Consider the following 18,623-nt stretch of genomic DNA (forward strand, 5'->3'; position numbering starts at 1 on the left):
GCACTGAAGGTTTCCCTTCTGTATAGATCATGTTGGTCCAGGAAACAACAGAGCTGCAAACTGCTGAGGCCAAGTCAATACCGGCCAACGTGGAATGACATCTCCTCATCAGCTAGAGATGATTAGAACAGGGAGGCTGCATTGAAAGAATCTGGAGTCACCAAGGCCTCCTTGGACAAATCAATCGATTATACACAGATACACTTCAAATTACAAAATGAAACTCTTTTTTCTGCTCCACAAAATTGCCTGAGGTCTAGAGTGAGTTTACCTGTTCTTCCGCCAACAGCCAGATCTCATCTGAACACCAGCCACAGCTTGGTGAGGACGGCCTTCTCACAGCTCTGTCTATCCCGCTCCAGTTGTGTCAGATCGCTAGCAAAGTATGGCCCACCGTGTATTTAAGCTGTTCAGAAATCAGAAGCATTGAAAAGGACCAGAGTGATAAAGGATTTTTTTTGGAACTGCCCATATGACGGGTATAGTAAGGAAAGAGCGTCTTCACTAGCGCTGATCAGCTCCATGGTTTATCTGGCCGTTCAGACAATGCCCCTCGACCATCCCCTTCCTACCAGTGAAACCACGAGTGCCTCAGAGGGATCCTACAGGACGACGACTCAGTGTAAAAGATTATTCCTCAAGACCTTTAACAAGCTTCCCAGCCTGAGTCCAGGTTGCCTTGATGTGGAAAGCTTGCCTGACATCACCTCGTACTTGACCTCAGGCTAGTTCTGCTGTGCATTTGCTCAGCGCTCAGGATGATTTCAGCCTACCAGCAGATTCGAGTTGATGCCGTGCCCTTACTGGGTTTGTCCAACAGTGGTTGGAGCAGCGTGCTGCTTGTGTTGACTGTATCGATCATAGGTAGCGTCACCTACAATACCTACAGGGCGCAGCGGGTCACAGGAAAAACAAGATGACACACACTAGCTGTTCACGGGGTGAGAAAGTTCATGAAAACACTTCCGATAAATATTCAGCTCTATCAAGCATGTAGCTCTGTCCCTGTGACATGTTTATTCAAGCAACCTGGATAGCCAGCGTCAGCACGCTCAGGATGTGCTCGAGGCCCTGCAGAAACACCGGCGAGGGGGCTACCCATCTCTGCTGGGGGGGTAGCATCAGCACAAGGCTCCTTTCCACCAGCCCCAGGATTCGCAGCAGTGCAGCTCCAGCACACCAGCTCTGTAAAGTGGTTCTGGTGTGGACACGGCAATCCCAGCACATCGCAACGTGTTCCTTACAGCAGCGTAGCCAAAACCTTAGCGAGGCGAGCAGTGCGGTCGGCAAGCTGCAGTGTAAGCAGTATAATCACAGCTGCGCTTGGCGCTTCCACCCCCGGCTGGATCGCATCTCTTCGTAACCCCTACCCACCGGCAAACCTCTCCAGTGAAGACTTGACCCGAATGGGAAGGCTGATATCAACACATCCGTAGGGTTCTGCCAGCAATCAGAAGTGAGGGCGGGGGGAAATCCCTCCTAGGAGCCTAACAAAGCCAGGAAACCTTTTTAAGCAAAACCAGCCTATCGGAGTGACAGAGTTAACGTTTAAGGCTGGATGGACAATAGCGACAAGAAAAGTGTTAAATGACCTGTTCATCTCAGCAGCATATTCATTAGGCTAGTTAGGGAGCTATTTCAAAAGCCTTCAGTTTGGACCTAGCTTCTCCCATCACTGACCTTCTGTGTTAACATGCAATAGAGATGAAGAGGCTCGATTAACCCTTCTCTAACTGGTATAGTCAAAAGCTGTTTGCAGAGGTTTGGTTTAGAACTGGAAGAACTTTTTTTTATTCTTTTTTATTTTTTAAATCGAGAGTTTGACTTCAGTAAAAACGAGGAGGAATCCCTCCCGTCCACGTGAAGCTCTCCCATTCTTACAACACGTGGGATTCCACGCGTGGATTTTCTGATGCCCACAGTCTACGGCTGAATTCCAAGTTCTGTAACTACAGTAAAATATTTGTAATTGCTCACTGGGATCTCAGCCAGTGAGAATATTTCCTCTCTAACCTATTAAACAAAAAGAGTTATCTTAAATACGTGCTGAAAATAGAAAATAAAATTAGCAGTGGTGTTTAAGGGAGCTTGCCAGCATGCGAGTTCAGAGAGACAGAGGTTAATTTGATCCCAGTTCAGCTATGGGAAACCTAATGCTCCGACAATTAAAATATTAGTCCAGATGAACAGATGACCCCCCTCCACCCCTCCGAATCCCCTAATGTGGAGGCACAGCCTGTTATCCCGTGTAGCCGTATCCCATTAAGCTGACACCTCTGCAGGAGTAGGATACATTCCCAGTTGCACACACAAAATTAATTATTGTCAAATGCACTTCATGGGGACTGAGGTGAGAAATACAAGTTAAAATAATTGACAGTCATATTAGGCAGCAGTTCAAAACCTCCTTGTGGTATAAACACTGGCAAAATAAACAGAAACTCACAGTTACCTTCGCAGGTGGCCTCCCCCCCACCCTCCCTTCCTCGTACATTGTCCCTTCTCCTCTTGGCTCTTTCTTCCTCTTTCTCTCCCTTCTCCCCCTCCCTTTTTTGCTTCCCTTCACACCTCAGACCTGGCTCCTTCCCAGCACAAACTGCCAGGCTGCCCGGGGGGTGGCAAGCAGGCAGTTTGCCCCTGCACACCTGCTCCAAGAGATTTGCCACCGCAGCGTAGCACCTCCCACGCTACCAGATCCCTGGAAATTGCATGGCCCCTGCATGCTGCATCCTTACACGCCCAGTACGTCTCTGCTCCCTCATCTAACACATCCTTCCTGCCACAGCACACGTTCTTCAGACGTCTCCCTCCGTGCTCAGCTACCACAGGACCATCTGCTTCTGTGTAACTTCTCTTTAAAGAGGTCCTATCCAAAACTGTGTAACCCCAAGTGACTTGGGGTATAAGCAATGAGCAAAACCCAACTTCAGAAGGGAGGTTCTGCTTCCACACACAAAAAAATAAAGGTATTGAGGGGAAAAAAAAAAAAAAAGATCTACCTACCCCACCAAGCCAAATACTAAAGGTAGGAAGATGGGACAACTAGAAAAAAATCTCTACAAGTTTCCCATAGCCTTCAGAGGGATCAAGTCTAGATGTAATTTTAAAGGAGAAGGCTGTGAGCATTCTCCTTGCACTTTAATTGGCAAGCAATCAAGACCACATTCAATGCAACACAAGTTCTTGTAATCACGCTGTGACGGCAGACCAAGAAACTCCATTAGGAATCCAGTGCAATTCCAACCCAACAGCAGTCCAGCAAAGTACCAGATATAAAGGGAGACACGACCCCACGTTGGAAAGAGGCTGGAGATCATACGGCCAAGGCTTGGTTCGGACAACACTGAAGTGACGCTAACAGAAGTGATGAGAAAGGTTGGCGCTGGGACAAGAAAGCTACCACTGCATACTTATTTCCCTGTGTTGAAGTGTTGTTGTCAGAGCTGGTTTCAGACCATCAAATAGCTGTTTCCAAACCCATGAATGCCCCCACCCCTCACCCGCTCCCACAAGCAACATCTGGACACGAGAGCGTATCCTTTCCTCGTTGGCCATCCCACCACCATCCGCACTTCGAAACAGGACAGGGTCAGTACGCTGCATGCAGACTAGATGACATATTAAAACCACTAATGCTCAAATGAAAGAAAGAGGAGACTGTTCTGCCAGAGGCATCATCTTGGTGCTCCACTATCTCCCAACACATTGCTGAATGAAGCTTTGAGTCTGGCCATGGCCATCAGTTGTTTCTAACAGCTAAAGCCAGGCTGCCTGTCTCCAGGTGCCTGTGTCACTGCTGAGATCAGGAGTGACGTACCACGCTCTTGGCTAGGCAGGAGGAGGAACGAGCTCTCTCCACACGAGCTGTGAACCAAGAGCTCTGTCTGCCTCTTCCCACCCTGGTCAGGCTCCTGGATCGATCGGCTGCTGGACTGCATCGCGCCGACCAGCTGTTCCCACTGGCACCGTAAGTAGGCTGAAGGTCTGGGTGCAAGAAAACCGGAGGCCACGGGGTGATTCCAGCCCGGTGGGAAACACACTGCTAGCACAACAGAGCTTTGTGAGGGGTTGAAAATGCAACTGTCAGGAAGGACACAAACAGCACTGGGCCTGCAAAGGAGGAGACCAAAGCAGTTTTCTTGACCTGTGACCAGCACAATGCTGCTCTCTAAAACCGACTGCGAAGCTACAAAATGAATACTTTGTCCATACACATGTATCCTCACTAAAAGCAAGAAAAAAATGCAAATAAATTAACAAATATTTACAGTTTAGGAGAACATGTAATCGCTTGTAAAAATAACCCACCAGGGTGACACTGCACCAGCTGATTCTCTAAGGGGTTAGGTGGACCTTCAGTTAAAGAGAATGACAAGCACCCAAACACTGGCTTAGGAAGCCCCTCCAAGTCCCTTCAGCTATTTTTTTTTTCCCTGCCCATAACCTCTTTGTCCCCTACCTGCTTTTTTCCTTCTCATAAATCTGTTCAGAAAATATTGCTTCCTTTTTGGTATCAGTTTGGCGCTATCATTTCACCATAGCAACAGACAGAAAACAGCAGCTCAAACAACTGGAAGTTGTTGGGTGATTCAGGTGGGCTCTCCCGTGACGGTAGGCTTGAGTGACTCTGTGCTTTTGAAAAACCGATCGGTTGCATAATTCTAGATTTAATTCTGCTACAAGAGAATACACACAATTAACTAAATGCTACCAATTAAACTATCAAGAAGGAAGAATATTTTCAATAACTGCACTTCGTCTGCAGCTACACTGTAATCAAGGCATGACAGCAGCTTCTGCAGACACACAGAGCTACCTGTGAAGTTGCTGCCTCGAGTCCTGGAGACAGACATGGACCACAAACCCCATGGCAATGGCTGGGTAAACCCCCTTCACGGATATCCGTGCTGGCACGGGCCAAACTGCTAGCAGTGCCCAAGCTACTGGAGCAGGGTGGAAGACTTTGAGAAGGACCAAAGCTCCAGGTCACTCCCAAGCAGTGCCAAGCCATGAGGGTGGATTTGGGCTAAGGCACTAGAGCATGAACCGAAGCAGATGAAGCTAAATCCTTCTGCTGTGCCATGGAGGTACTACATGCAGCAGGCCAGTGGGGAAGAGTAAAGAAGGATGCTGAAGCAAGGAAGGAGCGGAAGGGGAGTGTTGCAATGTACAGCTGGGACTTCCACACGTATATTCACATTACTGAAAAGCGTGCATTTCTCCTCAACACATGGAGTCGAAGACTATGACAATGTAACTTTCGTTGCTACTACCAGGCGTGTAAATGTACCCTTGATGATGTGGAAGGAACAGTTTATTTGGAGGAAAAAATAATAATAAAGGGTGTCAATTTCTGCCAAGTACTCCTGAACTATTCTTCTTGCTTCACAGTTGTTGAACATCTACTTTGTTAACATGTTTAATTCCTGTTTTGCACAGGAGTGTAGGAACATTACAATGAGGAAATAGCAAACAGTTACAGTGAAAGCCTTTCTAAAATGGTATTGTTTGGGTGTGCACAAATCCTCATAAAGGCCCAAGTACATATATGTATATACACCAAGAATCATCTTAAAGGAAGGTGAACTTCCCCCCCGATTTGCGACTATTTCAATTTTCTTTCAGGACTGTTAAGCCACTTTGGGTTTAAAAGGCATTTTCTATTGAAACCAAGGGTGTGTATTGTATGCCCAGCAAAGAGTCCACTGAAGTCAATTAACAATATTTTTTTTTATTACAACTTCTCATACCAAGATAAAGGTGTTTGTTAAAATTCTCCCCAAATGTCTCCACTTTGTTGCTTTCCCTGACTAAAATTAGATGCCTTTCAAAGAAAAATGGCTTCAATCATGAAAGAAAGACAAACATACTGAAAAGATTTTTAAAAAAAAATCAAAAACCTGCCAAACTTCCTTTCCTGTATCATTAGAGACAGCACATTTTCAAGATAGCAGCAGCAGCCCAGTGTATTTGGCATTTAAAAATATACAAATAGTTTAGACCTCTCCGTTCTTTAATTCATACACTAGTGTCAAAATCCCAAGCTCCAGCTACAAAACGCCACTGAATTCAATAGAATTTCATAGATAAAATTCAGGGAAGAATTCAGCTTTGTGTTCCTCAAGTGTAGTTGGCCCATAGCATACTGGCTGACAGGAGACAGGTTTTTCCCATCATCGCATAAATCGTTGAGAAAAATAAATAAATTAGTAACTAAAAAGGTTTTTCAGAATCCTATTTTCCTGGGGGGAGAAAAAAAAAAAAAAGAGTAGTTATATGGAAATGGCAAAGTTATTTGGTCTTACTGTGAAAATGGTAACTGTGTCTCTGGTTCATCTTGCACTTTTTTCCTGTCTTTCCATCAGCTCATTTGTTTTCCATGTGGCTGCTTGTATATATACAATTGTCTTGGTTATCATATGCTGAACATTATTGTTATGCGCTCAGATTTATTCCCAGCATGAAAATTATTTGAAAACGGGTGGAACGAGGGGGAGAAACACAACCATCATCTGAGGAACTCACACAGAAGAGTGCTCAACAGCTTCCTTTCAGATTTGCCTTCCCTGCCAAGAAAAGGCATTGTTATAGTGACAGCCAAGAGGCGTGTGTTATAACAGGAAAATCATATGGGATGCAAAATCAAAATCTCAATCACAGGAGAAAATCAAGGCAGCCTAGGAGCGTACATCCAGCATTGCTCTTTTCTCCCTGCCTCCTAGAACAAGTTGCCACTGCCTTGTCCTTTCTGAGGTGATATGGGAAGAGGGACAATGCCCGCAGCAGGGTAGCTGGGCACACTCGGCAAGATCCCTCCCAGCACCGCAACCCTTTTCAGCACTGCTCACAGAAGGTCTCCTCTGCCAGCACAGCTGGACCTGGGGCAGGTCTTCACCAGTAGATCCCGTCAAATTAAGAGCATGACTCTCCAGTGCCACAAAGCAGCGTAACCGCGTTGGCTCAAGCACTAGTGTGACGTTTTTGCTGCATTGTTTCCATGTTTTCGGCTCCCCGGAGGAATGCTGGGCCCGGGGTTAACACCTATGCTCAGCCGACGATTCAGATGATCCCCGGTGATAATTTAAGAACCAAGTCATCAAGTCGGTGCAGATCCAGATAGAAATCAGGCCGGACTCTACATGCAGACTGCTGTATTTCTGAACGGCAGATTATACTTCTCAGCTTCCCCTACTCCCAGCTACTAAGCACTACTTGTCTGTTGTAGTAATTCTGGCCAACACAGCTCACTACTACTTACCCTCTTAGAATAATCACACCCTTACAGTACCTCTGGCAGCCTAATGTTTTACACTGAAATCTGAGAAGGTCTGAATAATCCTAATAGCAGTTCGGCAGTGCCACTCTCACAATTATTATATAAAAGGTAAGTGTGCTCCTACCAGCTCTCCATTTAAATTTATAGTGATTGGTTCCATACAGTAATGTGGCAAATGAAAAAAATCTCACTGCCTTCATTTAAGAGGTCTACAGTAAATAAAAAATGCCAAGGGTTGTGCGTTGGCTCCCGGTCTGTCAGCTCTCCGTGCAGGAAGGGGATTCGGGCTCCCTTTCCTAGGCAAGCATAAAATGCCGGGTGATATACTGCTCTGCGAGCGCAACTGCAGCGACAGCAAGAGCAACTCACGCCGCTGGTCCTAAGGAAACCTTCCGAGCAAGCCCGGGCTGGTATGGCTGACACAGAAATCACACGCAGCCTGTGTTCCCAATGCCGCTCCCACACCTTCGCAGGGTTTAGTGATGCCCTGTTTCCCAGGTACAAGGCTGCGTGGAGCTGAATCCCTGATTAATTCGGCGCACAGCGCTGTTACTGTATTGAACAAAGGCTGCCAACTCTGTCAGATGTGGCAAGTACCGTATGAATTATCTTTTTCATGAGAAGCACAGACCTTGAGAAGGTTTTTAAACTATCTCTGGAGACTAAAGGCCACTCTGTTACTCTGAATTGAGACTGCAGGGAAGACAGGTCCTTGCTCATGAGATTTTAATTTCAGTAGCTGCATGAGTAACTTTAGAAAAGACACCCTGGGTCTGATCCTGACTCTTACCAAAGTCAGAGGCCAAGATCTGGTGCAAGTTAGTCAGAAAGGTGCAATTCTGCTACACAGAGCAAAATGTCTGGGGATGCAGGGCACCGCTGCTGTGATGTTTGTCAGTCCTGGGTGAAAATGCCCAAGGTGCCTGCTCCTCCATTGTCATCCTCACTGAAACCACACCGGGGGCCTGCAGGTCCCCTTATGCCGCTCGCAAACAGACCCCACGTCATTGCCTCAGCCGGGCAAACAGCACAAACCGCACTGTCCCTAACTCACTGCCTATGGGGGAGGCTTTGGAAGCGGTGATCAATGAGAACCACCCACAGCTCTGCCCCAGACCAGGTCTGAGAAGGGACCTGCAGCTGAGTCCGTCAGTGCAGGCACCGGAGAGCAGAGAGGCCTGCATTGCCTTTACATCACCTAGACCCCTTTCGCCAAGAGCCTGCAACATCTATCTGCTCCCGATGAGGAAGCACACATAGATCCTTCAGGTTTTCACATAAACACGCTTTTGCCATGCCACAAACACACCTTCAACAAGCTGTTTCTTCAACCACCCTTGTGCTGCTACAGCATCTTGGCCGAGAGCACTTGGCTGCTGGATGGGCTGCCTCATAACCCGCCCTGCAAGGAGCCTGGCCAGCCGGGACCCCGCCTGGCAGAGCCCCTGGCCCTCGTGGCAGCCCAGGAGCAGGCGAGCAGATGGTGGGATCAGCCGAGGGGAACTTACTTGCTGTCACTGAGGAAGGTGGTCGTCCCCCTCGGGACATCCTGCCCTGCTGCAGAGCAGCATGTGGGCCAGCAAGGACTGGCTTAGTGAAAAGGTGCTGGAGGCAAGTTGAGGAGCCCCTAAATACCAGCTGGGAGAGAACCAGCGTGCCTCAGACCCCAAGGAGCTTGTGTTTTCCCCTCGTTTAGCACCGACAGGAGGTCCCAGCACAACTGCTTCTGTCTGGAGCTGCTCCTGCCAGTGGCAGGCCAGGAGAGAAGCTAGCTTCTGCCTCCCTTCCCCAAGGGGAAAACCAGCAGGACTAACAGCCCCCGGAGCAGCGGGGAGCCTGGAGCACCCCCAGGCTTTGTCGCAGCCCACTCCGGCCCTCACATGATGGTGAGCACAATGAGCGCACAGCTGAACACAATTGCGTGCGTGGGATGAATCATTCCAGCCACGAGTACGCGCCCTAACAAGGAGGGAAGACTCTCCCCTGCTTTCCCCTCTTGTTTCTCCCCATCAGCTCCCTCATCGTAATAAATAACTGAACTAACACCTCGACCTGCACAGTCTGTGCCATTCCCTGCCCCTGGCGAGGCCCCTGACCCCCCAGCAGTGCCGGACACATCCCTGAGCTGCATCCTACACCCTGGCCTCAGCCTCACAGGGAGCACGGTGCTCAGGGAAGAGGAGGGATACTCGTGCATACATGGAAATGTCAGTGCTGCCACCTCGTACAGCCTTGCACATCCGTGCAGTCCTACTGCCATGCCTGTCCCCTAATTTGTTGGGATTTCACTGCAAGACAGGCATGGAGGGGGAGGGAGCCACCAGCCATGCAACATTTAGGGATACATCCCAGCTCCCTGCGGAGCCAGCCACGGCTGGTGTCTATCTGCCAACCACTCTGACATCTCCCCCTCCCCAAAGGAAAGCACAAAGCAAAACTGGCCAGTTTGCACCTCCCGAGCCACACTGGGCGGAAGGGGGGGGTGTCACTGGCAAACCCACGTGCAGGCAGGGGTCTGCAGCAAAAAATCACTCTTAAATCCTTCTGCGGGAGAAGTTGCAGCACCCCCTCCCCCTGCTCTTGCAGTCTCTGTAAGATCAGGGGCTTTACACTCCAGCGGCATGCTCCCAGTGTGCCTTGCACATCTGCTGAACTAAGGTAAAACCGGACACTGCAGAGAGGTGATTTATATCACCAGGGTACGGCGCTGCTGGAGAGTCCCTCCCTGCCGCAGGAAGAACACACGCTCACTTGTTCTCTGCCTCTCCTCATGCATCCTGCCCTTACGACGAATGCAATTTCAGAGGGGAAGCCTGTTACGAAGATGGCACCGCTCCCCCCATTTTCAGCATCCCAAGGCACGTGGCTACTGTGCTACCCTGCAAAGACACCAGGCTGAAGCAAGGCCTGGGCGATCCAGCATCCCTGCTGTAGTCCCAAACATGCATTACCCCAGGAGTTCAGAGCTCTGGTGGAAGCACAGGCAGCTTTACCCTTCCCAGGTGCTACCAGGATGCCTGAAGACTCCACCAGGGCTAGCCGGCCAGCTTGGCTGCAAGCAGAGTTAGCCCAGCCGAAGAAGGCAGAGGAATAAAAGCTTTTCCTTTCTCTGTTTGTCAGGCAACAGGTCACACATGCTTGCAGACAGATCCCAAAGCCTGTCTCTACTCTCACATTTCCTCCCTTCCTTTCCCTGACGCTTTCCTGACACATCTTCTTGTGCACTTTGCTCGGCTTTCGAAGTAACACTCCTCTCTGCTTGTTCTCCTTCCCACTCCTTGTCACTGGAGTCCTGCTGCTGTCATCACACTCCCATCAGACTTCTCCTTTCAACTGTGCGTTTCCACGCTGTCTCTCCCAACTGTCACATACGCTTCTGGTTCCAACATCTGTTCCTCCCCCTCCCAGGGAAGTTGCTCCAAAACATGCTGCTTTCTGTCTGAATGGCAGGAAGGCTATATTTGGTTGTACACATGGCACTACACAACCACCCGGGCTCTGGAGTAAAAGCCTTCTCTTTTGTGAGTGGGTCACATCAATTCCCAAGGTCACAGGCTTAGTCCTCCTTTATGCTGCCAGGATGGAGAGGGAGAAGTGCATCTTGCATCGTGCAGCATCGGTCAGCAGCCTCTGCTAGGCAGGGAAGCAAAGGAGAGGGATACTTGCTACCCCTCACAGGAAGAAGAGCTGCATTATCATTTTCTGTAAGGGCGTAAACAGATAATGGTTTAGCCCGAGCAATATGCCCAGCGCGATGTCCTGCACAGCCTGACAGACAGGGCAGGTTTACAGGCATCCCAGGGCCCAGGGATGGAGCACGTTCCAAGCCTCTGCAGCAGGACACAGCCACCCCAGCGCCCGCACTGCCAGCCCCGCTAGCAGCCAAACCGCCCAGCCTTGCTGACACCACGGGGTTGAACAACCGGACCCTTGCTCTACCCCACTGCGCTGGCTGGCGGCCGGGCTGTTGTACAGCAGCACCGTGCCTCAGCAGCATTTCCTTGCTCTGTCCTTGGGCAGACAGAAACCTGAAGTCTAGCCCTGCGTAACCTCAGGGCGGAAAACAACTTCCAGTCCTGGGGTCCTACCACCCCTCTCCAAAGCAGTTGGGTGTCACTCAGCAGAGAGCTGTGAAAGGCCCAGCCACGTTTCACCCAGCGATCCTCTGCTTCTAGACAGAGGGAGGAGGGCAGCCCATACTATGGGCCCACCAGCACCCCAGCAAGTGCTCCTGTGACACCACCGCTCAGCCATCTCTGCTGGCTCTCTATCAGCTGCCAGCATATTCTCCTTCACCAGGCACAGCACACAACTGCACAAGGCTGCTCCGTATCTGCGGCAGGCCCCTGCACAAATGGCACAGCTGATCACAAACCATGTGAGTTAACGCAGGTGAAGTTGTCTCTTCTGTTAGTGCGGCCACCGATAGTCCCTCCTCGCCCAGGAGGCGGCTTTCACAGCCTTCAGGCACACCCCAAATCAGGTGTCAGCACTTAGAGACAAAGGTTCAGAGGCTTTTTTTGCTACCAGTGATGTTGGTGAGTTCCGCCAGTAGTTGCAACCACAGTGAAGAAACTGAAATGCAGTTGCTATTCTATTCCCCTTTCGGCTGCTTGTAAGTTTCTCAAACAGATTCCTACTCAGGGTGAAATGTTCAGTGCTTGGTCTCAGCTCAGAGATGATTTCTTTTATTTCCCCCTGCAGGAACTGTGAGCAAAATACTAAATGCAATAGATTTGGAGTTTGGGGAGTGCGAGTAATCAGATATTTTCCCCCTGTTCCCTCTGATACCATATGTTCCAATTGGAAATTTTACACTTGCATACTGGTAACTCGTAAATGGTGGAGATGATAGACTTCAAATGTTCTCATTGAGAGGCAGAAAACAAACCCAGATTTAACAAAATAATTGGTTCAATACTGTTAAGATGAGTTTAAAGAATTCTGATAATGCTTTTCCCTTCCCCGGTGTCCCAGGAGGGACAAGTACACACGTTTCATTTTAATCTATGTGATATAATTTTAAGGATAGCTGACACAAGGTGGTCTTTGTTAAGATGTATCTATTTGCTTTGAAATCTAAAGAAGTTCAGCACTTACAGACTGCCAGAAATCACAGACCTATTATTCAGGGAACTTTTGAGCTCTGTTGTCAAAACCATCAGAAGTCCTTTAGCTGAACAGCTCCTATTCAACGCATCTGTGTGCTCATTTGCAAATTCTACAGGGATTGCTTCGAGCTTCACTCTCCTCAACTGCAAACTCACTTAAGACTGAAGGCAGAGAACCCCAATATTCTTACAACTGTATGTTTAGAAACCAAGCTTTTCAGAAGCAACAGCACCCTAGCCATCCTTGCCTACAAAGTCAACTAGGTCATCTTCCATGTCAGACAGTTTGTTTTTTTTTTTAATTCAAGGTCCCTTGCTGAAGGCAGACAGCCCTGCAAATCCCATGCAAACTTTGCATACCTATTCATACTGTACGTGTTATTTACAAATGCACGCCGAATGAACTTCAAGCACAGGTACTTCCTGATCACAAGTGCTCAATCATTATTAAATTCCTGCGTGCACAGAGATGATTATATACCTGATCATTTCCTGTGGCAGGTTTGCTAAGGGGATGGAAGGAGACAATATCCCTCCCTCCCTTCTCCCATTAGCTCTGCATGCCACGGGGATCTTTTTGTATGTGACTAGGGAGTTACCGAGCAGCTGCCCAGCCCATCTTGCTTCCCCCTCTTCATCCGTGGTCCTGTTCACAGCCAAGAGTCACAACTGACAGCTCACATGTATTTAACAAGTTGGGCAGCAGACCACAACCAAGACAGACCAGCACATCATGGCATAATAAAACAGCATACAAAATAACACTATTTGGGCAAAGAAGTCCCACAACGTGAAACTCACCAAACACATGGGCTGGCAGACCATCGAGGAAGCAGACGATGGCTCTCTTCCAATCCCGCTGACCAAAGAGACCCCGCAGCCACCTGGAACACAGCAAGAGACAAAAGCTCTTTAGCAAGCAGTTCCCAACCTCTCCTCTGCCTCCGTGGCATCTGGCACAAGCCACTTTCACATCCAGAGCTCCTGAGCAGTTTGGTCACTCAGCTAGTAACATGCCTTAATGATTCATGATTGTTACTCAAGTCCCACCTGCAGGCAAGGAAGCCTCCACACCAGCCTACTCACACTTTGGGATAGCTGCGGGCTCCCTTCCCAAACCTCCTGGGTACTACTTCGTTACACCAGTCTTACAGCACGGTAATTCTATTAAGTACTATGGAATCAATCCTGATTTATGCCAGTGGGAGGGAGAGAATAATCAAGTCCTACGTCCTCTCCTTCGCAGCTCCTGGTACTGCTCAGATCTCCTTCACACGGCGCTTCGTTCCGGTCAGCTTGACAGAATTACTTTGCTTCTGCATCCTTAAGCTCCAGCCATTCTTTGCTGTAATTCCTTGCAGCAACTTCTGGAAAGGTGTTTTTCTCTCTCCGCTCCCCACAATAAATGAGTTTGTCACTTGAAATATACTGCCAATGTGTTACATGTCCCACAGTGTTTGTGGTTATATCAGAAGTGTTTGTTTATAGCACCATAATTCAGCAATATCTTGATTACAGGAGAGATGGTGTTGTAACTCACTGTGGCTACAGAGAATATTATTTTTCTTTACCTTTAATATAAAATGTTGATTTTTAGTCAATACGCTGAAAGAAAAAAGTGCAGCTGTTGCCCTAGTAACCACCTGTCTTGTAAACCATAAGATGTTAGGAGCACAAGGTGTTAATTGTTCCAAGTGCTGCTTGTGGTCAGGGATGAAAGCTAGAATGGGAGAGATCACGAGGAACATCTGGGAAGATAAAGTCAGCTGGTCTCTTCTTGGAGAAAGCCTAGACAACAGCGAGCACGAGAGACAAGGCAGGGAGAAGTAACACTGCCACCAGAGGAGCAAAATTAACTGAATTGTGGCTGTGTGCAAAAGCATCCCTGAGCGAAGCCTCTGAGTGCACAGCATGCTTCTGGGAGCCTGACAGGTTGTACCAGACACACGCAGAGTTCAGCCCCTCCAGCACCAGATGTAGCAGCTTTTCCTGCAGCTCATCCCCTCCTTCTGACCAGACCGGTCTCCATTTCCCCTTCTGCGCTGTGTCCTGGGGTTTCCACGTGCTGCACGCCAGGAGGCTCCTTCCACAGGTTACTCAGCGAGGAAGAGGGATCCCTGCCCCGCAGAAAGTGCCACCACGTCTCTGCAGAGCATTTCCTCCACAGGAGCAGGCCAAGATGGAGCACCATCCCTGTCACGTACCTGTCTTGCAAAACAACTTCACTGTCCTGCTGAGCAGCTCTTGCTTTCAGGCTCCTCGTACTGCACACCATGCACCACCTCCCTCGCTGCTCCTGCCGCGTGCTCGTCCCGGCCGTGCTGCCTGCTGAGAAGTTGGAGCAGTTGATCACCAGGCGGGCAGGCTGAACTCTGCAAAGCATCTGTGTTTCCACCCCAGCCTCCTACTGGACAGAGCCCCTCAGCTCCAGCAGGCTGCATGCTGGGGCTGGGAAAGCAGCACCAGAAGGGCTCCTTCTGCAGAAGGCCTCCAAGGGAGGAAGGCTGCACGAGGGCTTCTCCCCCATGTCTCCTCTCTCTCTAAAACGAAAGCAAGCTGGCGAGCCAGCAGCCTCATGCTCTGCAGCATCTGCCATCTCTCCCTTCCGTCCCCCCCTTCCCAGCCCCTGCAAGCTGGAGAGCAAACACAAATGCTGCTGAATCTGGAGGAAAGTTTTCTACTTCAGCCCCTTTTAACCATTTACCTGCTCTGGACACCCACTGAACCTGCCCGTATCTGCACTCCCTTAGGAAATAAGGACAAGGAGCACAGCAAAAGCAGCATATTTATAAGCTAAGCCCCTCCCAGGGGGCAGAGTTATGCTAATTGGGGAGCCTCTGTCCCAGTGTGTTGCATGGATTGCATGGCAGTAACATATGGTGAGGAGGGCTCCAGGCCAGCAGCCTCATGTTCTGCACACCGCAGCTTCCCTGGCACACGTGGCCAGGAGCAGTGTCCAGCCACGGGCACACAAGGTCAGTGGGGCAGGGCCAAGGTCCGGCTTTGACCTGAAAAGCAAAAGGAGGGGACACCAGTGTTGGTGCCCACATGAGCTTCAGGTTCCAGAGATAAATTCCTCATGCCTTGTTGGGGAATTTTTCCCCCCACCACCCTATTTTATTTTTTCAACTCCTGGCATTCGTGCTTGTTCATACAAACATATCACAGTGAGCCACACCGCAGAGTGAGCCACCCTGCATGCCATCTAAAGATTAAGTGTAGTTACACAACCTTGATATAAAGCAAGAGATTGATTTTATTTTATTTCTCTTCTTCCCCCTGGTACAGCCACCTCAGGCCCTCAGCACAGCCTAACGCATACCTCTGCCACTGACTGGGGCTGGGATTTCTGCCATGCATCCTTTACGCTAAAAAAACATGGTCTGAGCTGAGAAACCATGAATTCTTCCAAGCGAAGACTGTCTGGGCAGTGCTTCACATAGCAGAGCCACGTTTAAACACGGGTCTCTGAGTAAGACTGAAAAATAAAGATGAATGAGTTTGGTCGGGTAATTAGATAATAAAATTGAGGGTCTGGAGTTTAGCCCAGGAACATAATCCAGCGTGTATGGCTGGCTAGTCTGCTCCCTTTCCTATTACTAGCATCCCCATCTTGACTTAGCACTGAGATCTGCCCTTCATGTGGAGTCCAAAGACAGAAATGCATGTAGGCAGCCCAGCCCGGGTACAAGCACAGGAAGGGATCAGTCTCACCCTCTCCCAGTCTCCTAGCAGCTGCGTTTGTTTACCGTGTGTGAGCCAGAGGAGTGCTGCAGGACCTGATGGACTTGCCTGCTTCAGCAGCGCCAGTAACTCTGTACAAGCAGAGTAGACCCCATCCCAGGGAGGATTTGCAAGAGGCGCTGTGTTTGGCAGCACAAGAAAAGCGTTTGGGGGCTGGCAATCTGTCTGATAGCTTGAAGGCTCCACAGGGCTCATTTAGGCACGGTGGAATTCATCCCATGGCGGGTGTGAGGGACAGCCCCAGACCTCTCTGCACAGGCCCCACCTGGGTAGAGCTGGCTCAGGCTCAGAGATATGTTTGGACAGAGCCAGAGCTAACCCTCATGCATACCTCACCGTGTAAGTAAATACTAAACGTAGCTGTGTACAGGGTAGTGTCTAAGGGTGGAAAGGGCAGTGCACTCAATCTGAAAGGAAAACTGCTGTTGGTTTTGCTTTCTGGAGTGACTGCTTTCCTATGTTCAGCTTTCAAATTTCCACAGAGCTGAAAAGCAAAGCAGAGGCAAGTTCTCTTTGACTCGGGAAACCCTTCAAAACTAAAGCAAACCCTTCTGAAAGGCAGACTTTGTCAGCTGCCCTATTTTTAGGATTGACTCCTACAGGTCCTTCCTTCAATGATAGCAGCTTTGCTTGAGCAATGACTAGGGACTGCAGGATTTAGGCTTTTAATAAAGCAATTGTGTAATTAAAAATAAATGGGTCTCTAGTGTCACTATTTAAAAAAAAATCTTAGATCAAATAAGGCATTTCTTTCTTTTCGGTTTAGTCTGCTTGGATCATGCAGAGCTTTAATGACGCAGTCACAAATGTTGTATTTAAAAGGCCTCTTAGTTGCTGAGAGGAGCCCCAGGAGAGGGCTATTAACTGGCCAAATTAGGCTATTTATTTTTGTGAGTTTTGCAAGTTTGAAAAAGAGAGGCACATTTTCACTTAGGAGAGTGATATTTCAAATAGGTCACAGGAAACTCTGGCAGGCGGGGAGCAAAGCAGAGCGTCACTAGGAAAACATTAACCAGAGACATTTTGCAAGTGCAAGTCGACATTTGGGTTCCTAATAGCTTCTGAAGTCCATTCAAAAATCTTTCAGTGGATGTAAAATAGGGGCAAGACATCGCAGCTGTGCAGGAGCCCTGGCCTAATCCCGAAAGTCTTTAAAATGGCAGAGCTGTGGCTACGGGTGCTGCTGTGAGAGGACCCAGTGTTGTCAGCAACAGCAGACAGGCTCGGCAGAATGTGTTTGAAGGATGTGGACTCAACCTGTTGGTTAGGAAATAGCTGGTGCTTGCACAGATGGCCGGTCAGTGCTGAAAATTTGCTGCACCTAGCCCTCCCCCAGCTTGGGTTTTAAATCTTCGGAGAATCAATAAGTTTCATCTTCCTCCCACGTAATCACAGCCCAGAGCAAATCAGGAGCAACTTCATTAAAGCATACAAAGCAAGCTGCATGCATAACTTAAGAATCAGGCCCAATACTTTTTAAATACTTGAGGGCTGTTTTGAAAGGGTTTCTCTGTGCCGCCTCAACAGGAGTGGCATGCTTGCCAGTTTCATGTTATTTCCTCCTTTTCACATTTGCAAATAGAATCAATTAACTTAAAGTCTGCTCAGGAATGATTCAAGTGAAGTTGCTTTGAAGACACTGGCCCATCTCCCATTGACTTCAGCAGCTCTGAATGAAGCTACTCGGGAGCTGGTGAAGCCTGTGGGGTAACAGCCGTTGCTTGGTCCTGTCCCTTCTCCAGCAGGGCTGGGGATCCTTGAGCTGCTGCCCCACAAGCACTGAGCACCACTGCATCTACACATGATGGGAAGGCTTTGCAGAATCACAAACAGTATGAGAAAATAAATGATATAAGATAATAAAAGAAGGGTTCCTAGAAAATGATGTCTAATGGATTCCTCTGCATGAATTCTAAATCTCCACCAGTCACACAAGTCATAAAACAAAATAAAAGTTGAAGAAAAAGTAACCATACACCTATTAGAGCACTCTATCTTCTACAAGTTCTTTCCTATATAAAGGAGTTAATTTAGGACTCTGGGGACTTGTATATTTGAAGCTCTCAGCCCCCCATTATTTGTCACATCAGTACTTTGGTCAATGAATAACAAACTTCTGTCAAACACCTTTCCGTGACTGTAGCAGGATGGGCTGTCAGTACCACATTCTCCTTCTCCAGCTGGGTAGCCATGTGTGGTTGTAAGCCCTTTATGTGCAGCATTTCCACAGGACCGCAGGTTTTTACAGCACAGACAAAACATTTACTGGATGAGAATGAGGGAGCTGGCACTGGAGTGAAGGGAGCTGAAAGGGAAACACAGAGTACACAGCTTCACTGAAAACCTCCTCAGTCAATGCACAAAGCATCAAATAGGCCTGACCCCTAGCTTTAGACTTCCAGTAATTATTGTTCTCTCTCCCATCACTGAACAACCCATCCCATATAAAATCTGATTAAACCCGATTTCTGGCATCACGAAGCTGTGGGCCA

The 18,623-nt window shown here is 48.7% G+C and overlaps 1 protein-coding gene across 1 annotated transcript in view; it reads right to left on the reverse strand.

Annotated features, from left to right (window-relative positions):
* Positions 1-142: 142 nt before the first annotated feature.
* Positions 143-18,623, reverse strand: part of LOC310880808 (uncharacterized protein) — a 33,178-nt gene continuing 14,697 nt past the window's right edge. Inside the window, exons 9-14 of the mRNA XM_083797193.1 lie at positions 18,246-18,436; positions 15,092-17,388; positions 14,592-14,715; positions 13,189-13,271; positions 1,375-1,487; positions 143-1,291 (exon numbers count right to left, since the gene is read on the reverse strand). The gene's annotated coding sequence lies outside the window, so the exon portion shown is untranslated. The remainder of the gene's footprint in view (positions 1,292-1,374; positions 1,488-13,188; positions 13,272-14,591; positions 14,716-15,091; positions 17,389-18,245; positions 18,437-18,623) is intronic.

This window comes from Anser anser, assembly GCF_964211835.1.
Source record: "Anser anser genome assembly, chromosome: 13".
Classification (NCBI taxonomy): Eukaryota; Metazoa; Chordata; class Aves; order Anseriformes; family Anatidae; genus Anser; species Anser anser.